The sequence below is a fragment of the Aptenodytes patagonicus genome, chromosome 7 (genome assembly GCF_965638725.1).
Source record: "Aptenodytes patagonicus chromosome 7, bAptPat1.pri.cur, whole genome shotgun sequence".
Classification (NCBI taxonomy): domain Eukaryota; kingdom Metazoa; phylum Chordata; class Aves; order Sphenisciformes; family Spheniscidae; genus Aptenodytes; species Aptenodytes patagonicus.
Window position 1 is genome coordinate 56,822,029 of NC_134955.1, and position 16,862 is coordinate 56,838,890.

General features: G+C 43.7%; 1 protein-coding gene across 3 annotated transcripts in view; it reads right to left on the reverse strand.

Annotated features, from left to right (window-relative positions):
- The window catches only part of SYNE3 (spectrin repeat containing nuclear envelope family member 3), a 72,320-nt gene extending 62,638 nt beyond the window's left edge, over nt 1-9,682 (reverse strand). For all 3 annotated transcript variants that reach the window (XM_076345380.1, XM_076345379.1, XM_076345378.1), the window contains exon 1: nt 9,650-9,682. The gene's annotated coding sequence lies outside the window, so the exon portion shown is untranslated. The remainder of the gene's footprint in view (nt 1-9,649) is intronic.
- Between the last annotated feature and the right edge of the window lie 7,180 nt (nt 9,683-16,862).

Here is a 16,862-nt window from a genome sequence, read left to right on the forward strand (position 1 = left end):
AAGCCACAGGCAGAGCAGCAGCTGCCTAACAGTCAAATTTCCATAGACATTGCAGCAAAAGAGTTTTAAGGAGGAATCTGAGGGATGGTCATGACATGGATTTGGGAAGGACTACATGTGAGGACAAGACTGGGAGAAAAAGCGTGAAAGTGCTCAGGTGAGTGTCTACCAAACATTAGCAGAGGTTGGTATCATAGGCTGGCCAGAGGTGGAAGCTGCTTTCTCAGTAACAAATGAAATGCAGCACGGGGATGTAGGGGAATCAAAATTTCCATCTTCTGGGAAAGACTGCATTTCCAACTATATTTTAATTCTGAATTAGAATAACGTTGGTATAAAAGGTCTCTCCATGCAATTGCTACTCCCCAAAGAATCTGGTTTGGAAATGCTGTGAAAGGATTTTTCGGAAAAGGAACACCCACACCAAGCATTCAAGTTGTCCTAAGTACTGGGCTTGGAGGTACTGGTGGGGGTAGCACAGACAGGCATCAAGTTCTTGGTCTCTCTGGTACAATTTCACTCTGTGTAAATAATGAATCATTATGCAGAACCTAATCGTTCTGCATAATGCATAGGCAGAGCCTGATGATTCAGGTGTCCCACCTGCAAGCTGTGCATCTAAAGGATCAGGCTAAGGCAGTCATTATGTTCTGTCCCATTCAATAAGAAAAAAAAAGTATTTTGACTTTAGAAGTTAGCATTAAAAAAAAAAGAAAGAAAAAAAACAAAAAACCAACCCACACACAAAACCAAACTCTGAAAAATGTCAGATCTGATTTGAGCAAGACCAAAAGAAACAAGATGTGAGTTAGCTGCTGGTATACTTGCTTAACTGAAAAAAAAATCTATTTACAAATCCTCAAACTAAGGTGTAACCTGCTAGTAGCAATAACCTAAAAGTGCTTCACAAATACCAGAGTGATAGACAACACAGAAAGGGCGTACTATAGAAAACAATTACACGTGGAGCACTAAAATAGCCTGTTAACATCCAGGTAAATTCCTCAGCACTGACTAACTACAACTATTCAACACTAGCAGAGCTTTAAAAAAACCAAACCAAAACAAACGCCGTGACATATAAAGCATTGGGATTAAATGTGTTCATGCAATTACTTACAGAAGTGCTTCTTATAAACACCTTCAGCTCTTTGATCAGACAGCAAATGCTACTTCGCTCTGCAGACCAGAATGACAGTACCAGCCCTCCTCAACATTACCTATTCTCACAATAAAAAACAGCTGGACAACCAAACAGCCGAGGTGAGAAACAAAGTAATGCTGAAGGCAAGAATATCTTTAGGGTTGCTGGTAGCCCCATCCTAAGCACCCCGAGGTAAACGCAATCAGGTGGTTAAGGTTTACAAGCATCACGACAAGGGATGCCTCCAAGGGAGTGTCTGAAGAAAGGGTATTTTGCAAATGGACAGATGTTCCTACCCATCTTCTACAGCACTGGAGAAGGTACATGGTGTTGCAGGCAAAACAGCAAGGTCTAGGGTGATGGGCGGTGATGAAAACTAGCCGTACTGTGGACAGCTGGAGGTGGCACAGCTATCATTGCCTCACACAACCTAGGGTGCAGGCAGCTGCCAGGAAATGCCAGGAACATGCTCCTGCTCCCTCACCTCCTTGCAGTAACCCCTCTCACTGCTTAACCATCATTCTCTTTCTTCTTTGTCTCCCTAATTATTATTTTATTGATTCCACACTTACACCTGAGCTTCTCTCAGGGCAGGGAACAATGGTTTTGGGGATGTCCATAATGGGCCATTTTTCAGACAAAGACCTTTAGTTCTGAACCAAGGGCTCGGTGCCAATGGCACTGTCTTCCAACTGAAGTTCTTCAGAGCAGAAGCAGTCATAATGGGTCGGATTTGAGAAAATCTGGGTGAAGACGTTAATTCTACACTGAAAGTGCCTTAAAAAATTAAGTAGTAACTAGGGAACAAGGATGCAAGGAGAGGGGGGGAAAAGTTCTACAACACAGGGATTTAAAGCTTGTATGTTAAAAAAAAATTAAAAAAATAACAGAGAGGGTTGAAATTTTTTCCCTTCTTTTAGGTTGAAGGAATTTTCTGTAGATTGTTCTCTCACACCAGCAATATGCACCCACTGACAGAACAACTAATGGAGTCCGCAGGCCTATAATCTGAGAATACAAGGGAAAAATCCCAGGCTTTGGTGAAGTCAAGGGCAACATTGTCACAGAGCCAAGATTTCTACTCTGACTCCTATGGACTTAAAAGACAAGGTAACAAGAATTTTTTTCCTTGAGTGCTCTCTTTATCTGCAGATCTAAATTAACCTGAACACTTCTCTGGTGTTTACTGAGCAGCATTACTAGCTATGTACTTCACACAAAGTCTGTGCTTAACCCACTGCAGCTATAGACCATTTCTGCTGACTTACATAAGGAACATCACCTACATTTGTTAACCACTGTCATCTACCATTCATATAACCACTACCACGTTCCCATGGAGACTCAAGAGCGCTCATGCAAAGAGACTTTTGGATTAAGAAAAATCAGTCATCTAAGTTAAAGGAAATGCCCAGCCTGCGGAAGAACTGTCAGCTCCAAAGATTGGTTTCTTTTATTTACTCGCAGAACCTTTAAGGCGCAGGCATATTTCCTCACATGACCCTGCCTTTCCATCTAATTGACTTGAAAACACAGTGGATACGTCAGTGCCTGTACGCTTTCCACCTTCAGCTTCCCTGAACTTCTTCAGGCTGTACTGACAACAGGGTACAAAGCGTAGATAAAGACCAGCTGTTACACCTCTTAAACTACTCCTCAATCAGAGGCAACCTGTGTTTTTCTGCTAGGATTGCCTCATTATAATGGCAGGAAAACAAAAGACAAGCATGCAATGCTTTAAATCACTTATCACTTCTATGTAAGGTGGAAAGAAAACACAACCAAAAGTAACCTCTACACTTTTTTCACAGCTAAATTTTTTTATTGCTGTTGTGTCAGTTCAGCTGAGTGAGTAGGTGAGTCAGTGTGTGAGATAATCGTGTAGGGTAAAAGCTCCAATCTTGTTGGTTTTTAAATAAACCCAAGTATCGAGATCCACTATGGGTGGTTTACTCTTTCTCACCTGTGACACCCTCCAACTTAGTACCTACAACACAGTTGCCACACACATCGAGTGTACCCTATGAAATGAGACGTTAGTGTCCCCGTTTCACAGATGGAGATACCGATGCTCTCAGCAGCATCTATCTTTCAAACACAGCCTCTGACAGACAATGCCAGACTCAACAACACATGAAGCACTCAACATCACTGGTCCCATTTTAAACCTCTGATTGTACATGCTTCTTCCACATCATAGACCAAACCTGTGGCAGAGAACACAGCTCTTCTGAATCAGTCCAACGCATGAAAAGAAGGATGACCGTGTGCTCAACAATACGCACTCAACTTGTATGTTATGTTGTTTGGGAGTCATGGATTAAGGCCTTGACGACTATGCTGTTTACTCAGCAGAACTATGCAAACAGTTTCAGGAGAATTCATGAGAATTCTGGTTGTATACGCCAGCCAGGATCAAAACAATACTTATGGGTACACTCATTCTTGAAAATCAAGTATTTTCAAGGAGCTTTGAAGAGTATCTCTCACTCCAAAGATAACAACTTCCTGAATATTCTGTTATTTAGTCCCACAAGGCACAATACTGAAAGAGGTTACAAGGTGCTGTTACTCTCCAATAGTGGGAGGAACGGGCCTGGGAGAGGAAGCCTGCAAATTGGGCTACTGGTCAGACTTCTGTCGCTGTTCCCGACTCTGCCGATGAATTCCTGCATCACCTGGGCAAACACCACAGTATCACATGCGTCACTTTGCTCAGCTATCCCACAGATACAGTAATATCTACCTGCCTCAAAGGAACCCAAAGGTTTTTGTGGATCTGACTGCTCTTCTACTAAAGCCAATGGGTTTTTTTTATTATCCCGCTGTATTTAGCGTTTTTTTTACTATCCTGCTGTATTTAGCATTGGTGCAGCCTCACCTTGAGTACTCTGTGCGGTTCTGGGCCCCATAATTTAAGAAGAATGTTAAGGTACTCAAATGCGTCCAGAGGAGGGCAACAAAGCTGGTGACAGGGCTGGAAGGCATGTCCTATGAGGAGCAGCTAAGGACTTTGGGTTTGTCTTTGGAGAAAAGGAGGCTGAGGGGCAACCTCATTGCTCTCTGCAGCTTCCTGAGGAGGGGAAGTGGAGAGGGAGGTGCTGAGGTCTTCTCCCTGGGATCCAGTGATAGGATGTGTGGGAATGCTTCAAAGCTGCATCAGGGGAGGTTCAGACTGGACATTAGGAAGCATTTCTTTACCGAGAGGGTGGTCAAACACTGGAACAGGCTTCCTAGAGAGGTGGTCAATGCCCCAAGCCTGTCAGTGTTTAAGAGGCATTTGGACAATGCCCTTAATAACATGCTCTAACTTTTGGTCAGCCCTGAAGTGGTCAGGCAGTTGGACTAGATGATTGTTGTAGGTCCCTTCCAACTGAAATATTCTATTCTATTACTATTATCATCATCATCTGCAAGGGGAGCAGCATGTAACCCAAAGTAAAGTGTTTCTAGGATTCCCTGGTGACAGGCACTATATCTACTAAGTATAATAGTACGTCTCCCAGCATAAGCTAACCCACATGGGCGTCTCATTCATCTTGTGCTCTCAAGTATTACCGTCATTTTTCTGAAAAGGCTTTCTGCATAGCACATCAGTAACAACAGTTATTTCACCTTTTAATACCACTAAACAAACACTAATCAAGAACAAAACAAGCAAGCCACAGCTTGATATCTGAATTCCAAGCAAATTACAATCTCATGGTTCTCCTTGTTTCTTGCTATCTCCTTCAGTTTCTTCCAGTACCTTATTTCATACATCTGTTCAGTGAGATCCCACGGCTGAGATAGCCACTTAATCCTCAGCCTATTACAATCAAAGCAGAAATTCCCTTGAAATCCCTTGATGTGAAGGACTTCATATCAAGCCCATGTCTTCTGTTTAAGTGTAACATAGAAAAGATGCCTGTACCAACAGAGACGTGAAAAGTCAGTTCTGCCAAAGGGAAACAAATGAGCCCACATCATCTTTAAAATCAATGCATTTTTCCTTGGAATACAATTAAGCTGCGTGCACAGACAGAGACATTAAAGATTGCTTATTAACCTCACATGTGGCATCAATGAGAATGCCCTTCCCTGTCAGATCTACTGTCTTTATCTCAACATTGAGGTGGGGCCACTTCAGATAGCTTAAGTTAAATAACCCTGGGTTCACAACTCTGCGAGTCATTTTTTTTGCAACACGGGCAGTACCATCTTGTGGTTCAATTTATTAGCAATACAGGGACATACCATGATGAGCAACAGTTCACGCTACTTTGAGTCTATGAAGCAGTGAATCCAACAACAATGTCTAACAGATAGCATGTTTACTGCTTGCCCTGGCTTCATCCAGTCGCAAATCAGCATGTTGCAGAGTCAGCAATTCTCGTGGAAGGCAAGGACCGACTTGAAGCTCCAGCTCTGGAGAAGAGTGTGTAAATGTCTTCTCATTTAAAAAGACTATTTCTTTAAAACTCTGACTGTTAAGCCCTAAACAGTCAAACACTAAAGAACAAACAAGAAAAGTAAATTTTCGAACAAAAGAACAAAACTGTATTTAAGTTGATGCTGACAATACTGCAGCTGGTCATAGAAGAATTGTTATAAAAAAAATTCTACCTTCCTAAATGCGTATGCCAATATCAGCTACAGACAAGGGAATTACATTTCAGACCAAAACTTTAGCAAAATTCAAGGATGTGTAGTTTAGCCTATCACTAATCAGTATCAGGCTAGGCTTAAAAGTTTAAACACAGTTTTAAATACTTTTCAATTCTTCTCGTGTCATTTCAGTGTACTTTTATTTAATCAATATTAAAGGCACAAATGTTACCATTCAGTTGTTTGTGGAGCAGATCCGCATGATCAAAAAAGACCCTGAATACTTGCGTTGCATTTTTAAATTTCATAGAATTGCTGTCAAACGAAGCCTGAGAAAGCAGAGACATTACTCACCATCAGTAAGCATTACCTTAAGAGATATTTTCCTTGAAGAATAAAAGTATTCCACTGCCTACGCTCCAAATACAGCAGGGAGGTTTTTAGCCAGACTCAAAGAGGTGTTTAGGAACCTGGTATTTATTCCTGTTGATTTCAGGTGCCTGAATACCTTTGTCTTCATATAACTGTGCCAAGTAAAAAATTCCCTTGCCAGTTACACTCTCTGTTAACATTCCTGGAGCTCAAGAATTTTTCCTGTTACCATGTGGCTTTTTTCTTTCACATGCCTGAATTGCCAGGATTCACACTTAGCCCACAATCCTTAAGTGAACATGTACAATGCAGTTGTAAAGGGACCCTTTCTAAGGACATCATCGCACCTGTATATACAGTAGCTACCCCAGAACAAGTCTGCCAGGTCATAGCTGTGCCAGGAAACCCTATCTACAGTCCACAAGGACTAACAGATAACAAAAATGAAACCAAAACAGGAATCCAATATCTTGTCATTGCTACAAATGATCTGGGATTTGCCCTACCAGCCACATCAAGGGATACATTATTCTGTGTCATGATAAATGATCATCACTTTTGCTTGGTTTCAAGGGAATTATGCGTATAACATTCAGTAAGTCTTGAAACTGTTGGCCAATTTTGTCAAAATAAAATAGATCTAAAGACACCAGTTGAGATCATAGCCCTTCAGTACTTGATGTACTTGCACAAATGTGTGCCTGGCAGAACAAAGACAGGAGCTGTGCCCTGGAGATGCAGCAAAGTAAAAACAAAGCGCTTTCTGACCAGCACAACTCAGGAAATCAGATCTCCTACAGAACTGCGTTCCTTGTTTGATTAAATGTTTAGACTGAACTGCACTGAGATTTTCTGTTTCCATGTTCAAAATGCAATGCATCAAATCAGAATTATTAATCTTCTTTTAAGTTTTGAGGGAGATGCCAGTCCAGGGGCATTTACCCAGAAAATCCTTCTCCTTTTCTCTTTGCAACTTCATTTACACCGAATATCTTACTGCCAAACGGAGGCAGTCACATATGAATGTATCATTCAGTCACTAAGCTAAAAACTGGAGAAAATTGGCAAGTGTCTGGCTCTAGACTTGCTTTTCCCTTAGTCTGTTTCTACAAAATTTGCAAGAACTTAATTACCTTGGAGCTGTTCTTCTTATGTCATACTTGGTTGAAACTGGGAAATGGAAATAAAATATTATTTAAAGGACAAATACCAAGATGCATGTGCATACACATATTAAAGGATGGCATAAACCTTGTTTCCAACAGAAGCTATGTTAAAAGATGAAAGCTAGTTATCTTTTTGAAGCTGCGATGCAGGTGCTAGGTTTGGAGCATCCCCTCAGGCAGTAGCATTGCTCTTCAAAGGCATGTGGATGCAGGTACAGCCACATCCTGAGGCTGAGCATCCACAAATGTACACAGAGGTTTTCAGGATGATTTGGGAGCCACAGATAACTGGAGGGGCACAGAAAAACGGCTTCGCCAAGAGAAAAAGCTAGACACTCCTTTCAAGGAGGTCAGTGCACGAAGGCCACACAGAGGACACAGGCACCAGGAACAGACTTGGAAACACAGTAAAAGTCTTGACCAGGATGGGAGGGAAAGGAGGAGCAGTGAAATACATGGCTGAAGGAAAGAACTGGAACTATCGGAAGAAGGGATACAAGAAGAGAGGCAAGCACCACAGTACCGCACCCTGAATGGTAGGCAGCTAATTCTGCCTTCATTGGGAATTTGAGAGGACTCCGGATCTGACGATTCACGAAGAATGTGAAAACAGCACTGGGTGTAGGGGAAAACTGTTTTTATAGAAAGCCCATCAGCTTTGTCAGACTCCACTTCCTGACAGCTAGTTTGTAGGGAACAATGTCTCGTGACTCACCAAAAGATGTTTGCTTCTTGCTGAAATAAAAGTCGCCACAGGACTGACTGCAGCGAGTTACATTTCCTTGAGATCCAACTGGCTCACACACTTGGCAACCACAGAGGCTGTGCCAAGCTGATGTACATTTCAACAACCCACAGATTTGAGACACTTTTAGAAAAATAAGGAAAACACTTGAAAGCAACCAATCAGCTTTTAAAGTTCTGTTGCATTTTTTAAATTCTTTCCCCAGAAAACAACCACTGTGTACAAAGATTTTCAAATGGCATGCAGCATGCCAAGGGCTTAAAAGTAACATCCAAAAGTAGCAGCAAGGAGCTGGTAAGAGTAGCATAGTGATATTATTTTTTCATTAATGATTTAAGATAGCCAGGCTTAGGTTTGAGGCAAAGGAGAAGGCAGGCATCCTGCTCTGATGAACTTGCAAAAGAAAGCAGTGTCTTGCAACCATCGTTTTCACAATTAATCATCATATACATCCATAATTCCTGCAGACTTCAGTCTGTTAACCTATTTGAGTAGAGCTATTTCTAGGAATAAAGTTTTCCTGGACGAAGACCTAAATTCACACAGGTCAAACCAATAAGGATTTGGGAATAAAAGAGATGGCAGAAACAAGCATATGAGAAACCGAAGCCTTACTACACATTGGGGTGGGGGTGTTTACATACGGAAGTCATACAGAATCTAAAAATGAGGGTAGCGGTTCCTATCATAGAAAAACTGGGAAACCTTTCTAACTGTTTAGGAAGGGAAAGGGAGACAAGGTCAGACCTGCTTAAGGAGAATCAAGAGCCGAGCTAGGATGTATTTAATAGATTTGAAGGGGAGAGGGGCTGGGGAAGGAGAACAGAAACAAGGAGCGTGCAAACTGCAGTGGAGTCCTGGCAGTGGGGATCGAGAGATGAAGAAATTTGACAGTAACGCTGAGCAACCGGCTTTGGCAAGAGCCTGACATCTGGGAAGGAAAGTTGCAGAATGCAGTTGAACACTTCCACCAGGCTGGTACTCATTCACAGGTGCGATTTTTTAAGAAGTTAAATAAAAGGGTTTACCCCTTTAGCTTATATTATTTAGGGAGGAACGTTGCAATTACTGCAGCTACGTTATTATATATATTAGTAGTACATAGGGAGCTCTCACACTACCCAGGGAGCTACCCTGGCAAGGATAAGCCTGCCTCCGCTCCTGCTTTGCGGCTCCGGCTGCACCCGTTGCAACCGTTATACCGTGCGGCGGCACCACAAACCTGCGCGGCGGGGGACGGCACCGGGGCGGCCAGCTCGGGGGACAAGCCAAGGCGCGGCGGCTGCCAGGCGGGCGGCGGCGGGCCCGAGCGGGGGCCGCCCGCCCGCTGCCTTGGCGGCGTTTCACCCCGCCTCGCCGATCCCGGAGACGGAGGGGCTCGGGCCGGGGGGCAGCGCCGAGCAACAGGAGGCGGGTCTGGGCGCCTGGCGCGCTGTCAGTGAGGCGAGTCGAGCCTCCCCTGCGCTGCGCCGCCCTCCTTCCCCAGCGGGACGGGACGGGACGCCGCAGTCCCGGGGCGCCGCCGCCTCACCGTTATTCCCTCCCACCACAGCTCCCCGAGCACCGGCAACAGGCCCCGAGCAGCGCCCCCGGCAGCGCCGCAGGCCCCTTCCCGCGGGCCGGCGCCCCACTCACCGCCGCGGCACCCGCCGCCGCCGCCGCCGTTTCCCCCGCGGGCAGCCCAAGGGGCCGCGGTGCCTCTTCCCCCCCCGCGCTGCGGCCGCTCACTCGCTCAGGCGCTCACCCACCCTCGGCGGGGCCGCCCGGCACCGGCCCCGCCGCTCCGGGGGCTGCGCGGGGCGGCGCGGAGGGCCCGCCCCCGCCGCCGCGGCCCGGCCCGGCGGGCGGTGTTATGTAACCCGGGCCGCGGCCGGCGCCGCCGTCCCGCCCTGCGAGGAGCCACCCTGAGAGGAGCCCCTCCGAGGGCAGCGGGGGCGCGGGCAGGCGCCCCGGCAGGCCCCGTCCCTGCCCGGGGCCGGGGCCAAGCTGGCACGGCCGGCAGGGCGGCCCGGCACGCTGCAGGCTGTCCTTGCGTGGCGGCAGGCGGGTGGCCGTGGCCACAGGCACCAGGTGAGCACTGGCACTCTGCTATTTCTAGTAGAGTAAAATGCACTAGAAGAGAAAAAGCTGAATTTCTCACAATATCACGTTTTGGGGGACTTGGAGCTGTGAGAGTCAACAAACACCAGGAGATGTGTGACAAACCACGGACGATCTTTACACGTGCTGGTAGCCCCAGCGATCCATGCCAACACATGGGCAAGTTTCTTAACGTTTATTTTGAATGCCCAGAAAGCAGGGCATTTCAGCAGTTGTATGGGAATGAAACAACTCCAGGTCATCACAGTTAGTACGAACAGGAATTCATCTGGATGCATGGAGTGTTGTAACTGACATTTGGGAAAAAAAAAAAAAAAACAAACAAACAACCAAGAACTTAGGAAACAAAACCTGTTTCCACTGTAGTCTGATTCAGGCACTTCTTTCCTCTGTAACCTATCCAAGGAAAAAGTCTACAGCGTATGCTCAGGTTATTCTGGAAAAATCAGTTAGAAACAAAAGGAGCAGCAGTGGCAGCGTGTTGCCAGCCACAGCGTCGGTTCTGTAGTCCAGCAAGAGAAGCCAGAGAGTTGTCAACATCTTGTGGTCTACCTGCAGCATTAGAAAGTTATAATCACATGAAAGCCAGTGCATCGAGCCACAGGGAGGGAAGGAGGAAGGAATAAACAGTTTTTTCATATTTGAACAATAATACAATGTAAATGGACTGAATGAGCATGTCAAGAAGTTTGTCAGTATTTCATAAGGCACAAAAACATACTCTTTGGCAGGGGTTATATTGCTGCCCTCTGCTGCTGGGAGCTTGCGTGGTTCATCGGCCTAAGGAGCAGAAAAATGGGCCATTTGTGATAAAAGTCTCTGACCACACGTAACAGTACCGCAGCCAAGAGCCTCAAGATATGTAGTTCGGAAGTGAAGAGAGGGTGAGCTCCCGGAGACTGTGAGAAGCAGGGGATGACAGCTCTCCACTCTCTAGTGCTGGATGGGGTAGGTTGGCCCACATCAGTAGTGTTATCTGGCTGCATCAGCCAGGGGAGCCTCATGGGCTCACTTCTGCCCTAGCCAGGTATTCAAGGTGACCTGCCATCCATGTGCCAACACAGTCTTAATTGGAATAGCTCTCTAAATTGCTCCCAAACCATCCCTCACCAGCAGTGGAAAAGGTAAATGGAAATTTTGTCAGAACTTAATGGTGAGGAATGTACTTTTATAGCTGGTTCTGACCTTGAACCTCTGAATGCCCACGGTGGGTCCTGTAGTGGCACAATTTGGGGTGACTAGGACCTTTTAAGTTGTCACTGAGAAGGAAACTCAATGCTTGTAATCTCCCCCTGTTTGTGGACAAGCCTATCATCGAACTTGGGAAACCGAATTTATTCACTAGCATGGTTTTAACAGACTATTTACTTGAAGTAAAGTTTGTATCACCAGTGTGTAAAATTGAATCTGTGCCTACGCAACTGCTCTTTGCCCCATAGTAATTCAGAGCTGATTATCTCTTAGTGATCTTTGGAATAGTGTGAGGAACTGGGTATAACGCAAAAGGGTTGGACTCCAAAGGAATGTGTCTAGAATAGGTAGATGGTAGAGAGTGTATATGTTTATATACATTATCATCCGTGAATTTGCATTGGGAAAACTGGCTCAGTCATCACAGTGCATGTATGAGCAACCCTCGCTGGCAGCGATTGAAACCTTATGAAACCACCCCTGAGGAAATTACTTTGTATACCTAGATCTTTCAAGCTCAAAATAAAAACAGCCCCTTGTATTCAGAAAGCTTGCTGCATTGGACAATGCATCACTGTATCTAAAAATTGCTTGCATTAAGTTCCTCTTCTGCATTTCCCGATATGGAGGCTTTCATGGCTCTGATTTTACTACCTCAAACAGCTTTGTACATGCTGAGTTAGAAAAAACAATATACACAGGCAAACAGCAGGCATTAAGTAAATGAGCATTCAGTGCATTATCCAAACAATATAAAGCTGCCCACACACCACACCTAAACAACAAAGGAGAGGTTAGAATGACTGGAAGGGTGGAGGGGCTTCTGAAAAGCAAAGAGCAGCAGCTCTAGCTCTCCTTCCTTGGAAGAGAGGAATATATTTTTAGAAGCAGTTGTCTCAGCCTCTAAACCAAACTATGAGTGTTTGCCAGTGAATATACAGCATTTTCAGACATTTCCTGTGATGAACAGAATACCCAAGAGAGTGGGCGGAAAGCACCAAATACTGCAAAAGTAACAATGGTGTTGGCATGGTTTACTCCACAGGAGGACCTGCACAACATCTTAAGGGCAACAGAGAAGCCGCTCTCTCTTATTAGCGTAACACACCCACTTATTCACACTCATAACCGATGACAAACAAGTATTACAAGACACTAAGATGTTTCCCTTTATGTTTGCTTGGGTACAGCAATGTAAAATTGTTATTAAAATAATGAGTCACAGGGCAGTCTTGGGGTGGGAGGACCAGCGTTTGTTGGCAGACTAACATTTGTGTGCAGCATACCAGTGACATGTCTTTGGCATGACAGGTTTCAACAGTGGGGCTTCTCAGGTTTGGGTTGGGTTTTTTTTTTGGTGTTGTTTTATAGCTGCTAGAAGTTGCACATTGCTTGGCAGAAAGCTTCCGTGGGTGGTGGTAGGAGTTGCTACAGAAGAACTCTCTCCTCAGTCGGTGAGGAATAAACTCTTAAGTGCTAACATCAAAACAGCGCATCTTCAGGAGCACTAAGGGCAAGGACCACGCCAGTGAACCAGGCTAACTTCCTCCCTGCATTCATGTGGAGATCATCCGGACTTAACCTGGCATTTCACATTTGCCCTGCTGCATATTTTGAAATTTACCTTTTGCCTAATTAGGCTCCACATCCTGTGCACAGACTGACTACCCCTGCAGGGAAGCGGGACCTTGTGCTACAGTATCAGATCTGACACCCCTGGCCCAAATACTCTCCCATAGTTAAGCATTTACTATTCACCTGAGTTCCGACTCATGGGCAGACTTGGATATTTTAACACTCCAAGAACACTTGAAATTTAAGCACAGATTCTACAAGACAGATTCCGAATGAATTGATTTTTGGATTTTTTTGTGCTAGTATGCTTCCACATAAACAGAAGGAAAGTGATACTTGGTACCCCTTATTCATTAGCTTTTAAATTTGGAATTTCATCTCAAACTCAAAATATCACAGAAGACTATGCAGTCAAAATGGAGTTTGCACAGTGTTAAATACACAAAGTGTTAATAACATGCATTAAATCAATTGTTGTAAACCAAGTCCTTTACACCCATATACCCTTCTGAGAATAGGAGCCTTCAGCACATAAGACATTTAAATCTGGACTTACTACTCCCAATATCACTCTCAGAACTGCAGTAAGCGTATGCAATTAGGAACAGCGGAAATTTGTTTTGAGTTTTCCGTTAGGTGCAAGATACTGCCAAAGAAGCCTCAGATCTCTGCAGCTTCTGCAACGGATAGAAGCAAGCCTAACAGTGAAAAGAATGTGGGAGCAAGGTTAGCAGACAAAAACTGACATAAGTCCACTGAATTCAAAGAGAGTTAAGCCAGTATAAACCAGCTGAGGCACTGCTCCATTTATTTAGGAGCAAGACAGACTGTTTGCATCACACGCACTAGACATCAGGATTCTTCATGTGAACAACACTTGCTTGAATCACACCATATTATTTGGAACATACGCTCTAAAGGAACAGTTGTCACTGATGATACTGGAGTCCTCCAGCGCTACCAAAACATTCATCAATAACTTTCAACTTCCATGTTGATAACAAACAACTTTTGTCTTGAGAGCAAAGCAGCAACTCTCCCTTTCCTGGGCATCATTGTTTCTTGTACCTATTTTCTTTGTAGGTTCTCGCAGGCTTTGCTCTTATTTGTTCTCACTCTGGTGCCTACACATCTTTAACAGTCTGAAAGCACTCAGAAAGCTCTTCTTTTCTCCCTAAATATGAGAAGAAACACTCAATGCCCAAAATAATACACTAGGGGTGTTAAAAGCTGATAAAGGGAGCAGACTCAAACTTTGGAGACAATATCACTTCACAGCTAGCGAACAGAAAAACAATAGAAAAAGTTTGTTGGACACTTAACTACACTGGTGCAGTTTTCCTGATGCATCTGTAGCAGTGAAAGTCCTTATATTTGCTTTATTAAAAGGAAGCTTTTTTTACACTGCTTCTATATTGAAAAAAAAAATTAAGACTGTATCTGAGTACCACTATAATTATTATGTTTTAAAAAGTATTCTTCGAGCAAAAGTGTCAACCAGAGAACAACTGAACATAGACCAAGTCAGAGGCACAGATGGGGCAGGAGCAGAACCCCAAGCCACAACTCTCCTTGCCCCGAGGAGCATCTTCACTAGCGGGCTATGACATCCCATACTGTTTGCTCTCCCGTGCCCCACATCCCCTGGGCTGACTTGAGTTTTGGGTTTGTTTGGTTTTTTTTCCTGCAAGTTGTCTGTAACATTTAGGCATCAGCAAGGTTAGCAGCTATGCAGGAAATAGAGTTTCTAACTTGTCTACATTTTGCAACTGGAACAAAAGATTGAATTTACTTTGTTTCTTTGAGAAATCTCCCCTGCTTTCAGCTACCTTTACAATATATTTTGAAGTGCACTATTCTGCATAGCTCTCTTTTCCCAAGTGTCTTTACAGTCCTCAGTGACCTATTTAAGTTAGGAAAATAAGTTAATATGGAAATAGAAGGAGGCTGCAAACTGGAGAGTGTAAAAGTATCTTTGAGGAAGGGGGGAGGGGGAGGAAAAAAAAAAAAAAGATAATTGTTTCTCCACTTGTAAATAGAAATGGAGAAGCTTGCTCATACAACGTGTCTCCCTCCAGATGAGATAAGACAGTGGGATTGCTGAGGCTTGCGCTGTTTGGAGCACTGCACTTATGGAGCACACACCACTTGTGAATCCCGTGCAAGCCTACAAATGATGAGAAAGATAGTCTAAAAATCAAATGAATTATAGCTGGTATATTAAAACCAGAAAACAGTTCTTACCTGTAAATCTTCATGTTCTTCATCTGCGAGAATTTGATTAATTAATATTAAAGTGAGTTAAAGAACACAGACTTGACATCCATGGTAAACTGGTGTAGCAATAAAGACAAGTCCAAGTATCTCCCCACATTTTGAAATGAAAGATATTCTCTATTTTGCATGTGTTTTATACTCTATTTAAACAGGAAAAAAATCATCAATACTCATCCACTTTTTTTTAAAGAAATGTATGAAAATTAATTAGGTTTATGAATAATCATATATAAGCAGCATTTTCATATCTTTTTTTAAGACAGCAGCTGGCGAAGTCTTAGATTTTATGCAATTATTGATTTGTGCTGTGAACTCTCTGTGGACCAAAAAAAGTTTAATGGCTGTATTACAGTGGCACCCAGAGACCTCCAACTGCAGGCAGATAGACAGTTTGCTAGGGAGTCTGAATACACCTAGAAAAAAAGACTAGATGTTCTGGAGCAGCAACGATCTAGTCGCACCAGAAAGCGTATGAGGGAAGGGGTATGTTGACTTCTGCTTTTAAAGTGTGGATTGGGTTTTTGCCTTGTTCCTCTCCACAAGCCTTTTGCTACACAAAACAACTCTTGTATGGCAGTGTTTAAAAGACTAGAGTTCTAGGAGAAGTCTTTCGTTTTACTTTCCTCCTTCCACAGCATACGGACCTTAAATCATTCGCCATAGTAGTCTAGCATGAAACTACAACAGAGCGCAGATCAGCTTCCTCCGATTGAGTGTCTCAAACTAAAGTACAGTGACAGAAAGCAGCTGCTAGGATGTACCTTTGTCTTCTCACGCTTCCCACGACTAGCAACAATTGAAAACTAGTATCCAAACAAATCTCTGGACAAAGACCAAAAGGGCTACTGGTGGGGGACTGAGTCCAAGGATGATTCAGAGTGATCTGCACCCCATTGTCACAAGAAAAGCGATTGTTCTAAAACTCAGGGCTTTTTCCCAGGCTTTTGTTCACAGGGTGCAAATGTTTTTTTGTTTTTTCGTTGTTTTTTTTTTAATTGAAGTCGAGCTGATTATAAAACAGGCCTTTGTACAAGCCCAACAAGTGCTACAACTAAATGACACACAACTTTCCAGTACAAGTTCTTTATCCTGCGAGTTGCTAGCTATGTCCAAGGAGGCTGCTGAGCAATCTCAGCTGCCATGGACATCAGCAAGGGAGGAAGGCTACTACAAACTTCAGAGGAAGAGCTTAGAGCACTGCAGCATTGGAACTTCGATCACTGAATTGCAAGTAATTAACTTAAAGGTAAGCATTAAAATTAGAGAGAGCTTCCATGCAATTATTTTAATGCAAATTTAGGAAAGGTGCATACACTTCTATTAGTGGAGAAGCTGCCTAGTCTGTGAAAGAACTCCTTGCCCTCTAAAAGTGCATGCTTAGTAACCACCACCAAACCAACCTGTATGTTTGTGTCATGCAGTTATGAGCAGTAAAAACACTGTGTGTGAACAGTGAGAATCAAGACAATCACAGTATCTATATGGGTCATTTGGCAGTGCTCTCTCAGTCGGTTCACGTGTTCTTAGAACAGTCAGATTTTCAAAAGATGCAGGTTTTCATACATCAAAAAAAGGAGAGAAAACACATTTTAGAATATCAAACACCACACACCCCCCCCAAACTTTCCTCATCTTTATATTGATATTTCTGGGTTTACAAGTGGTTGGTTTTTGTTTGTTTGTTTTAAATAAGCAAAATGTAGAG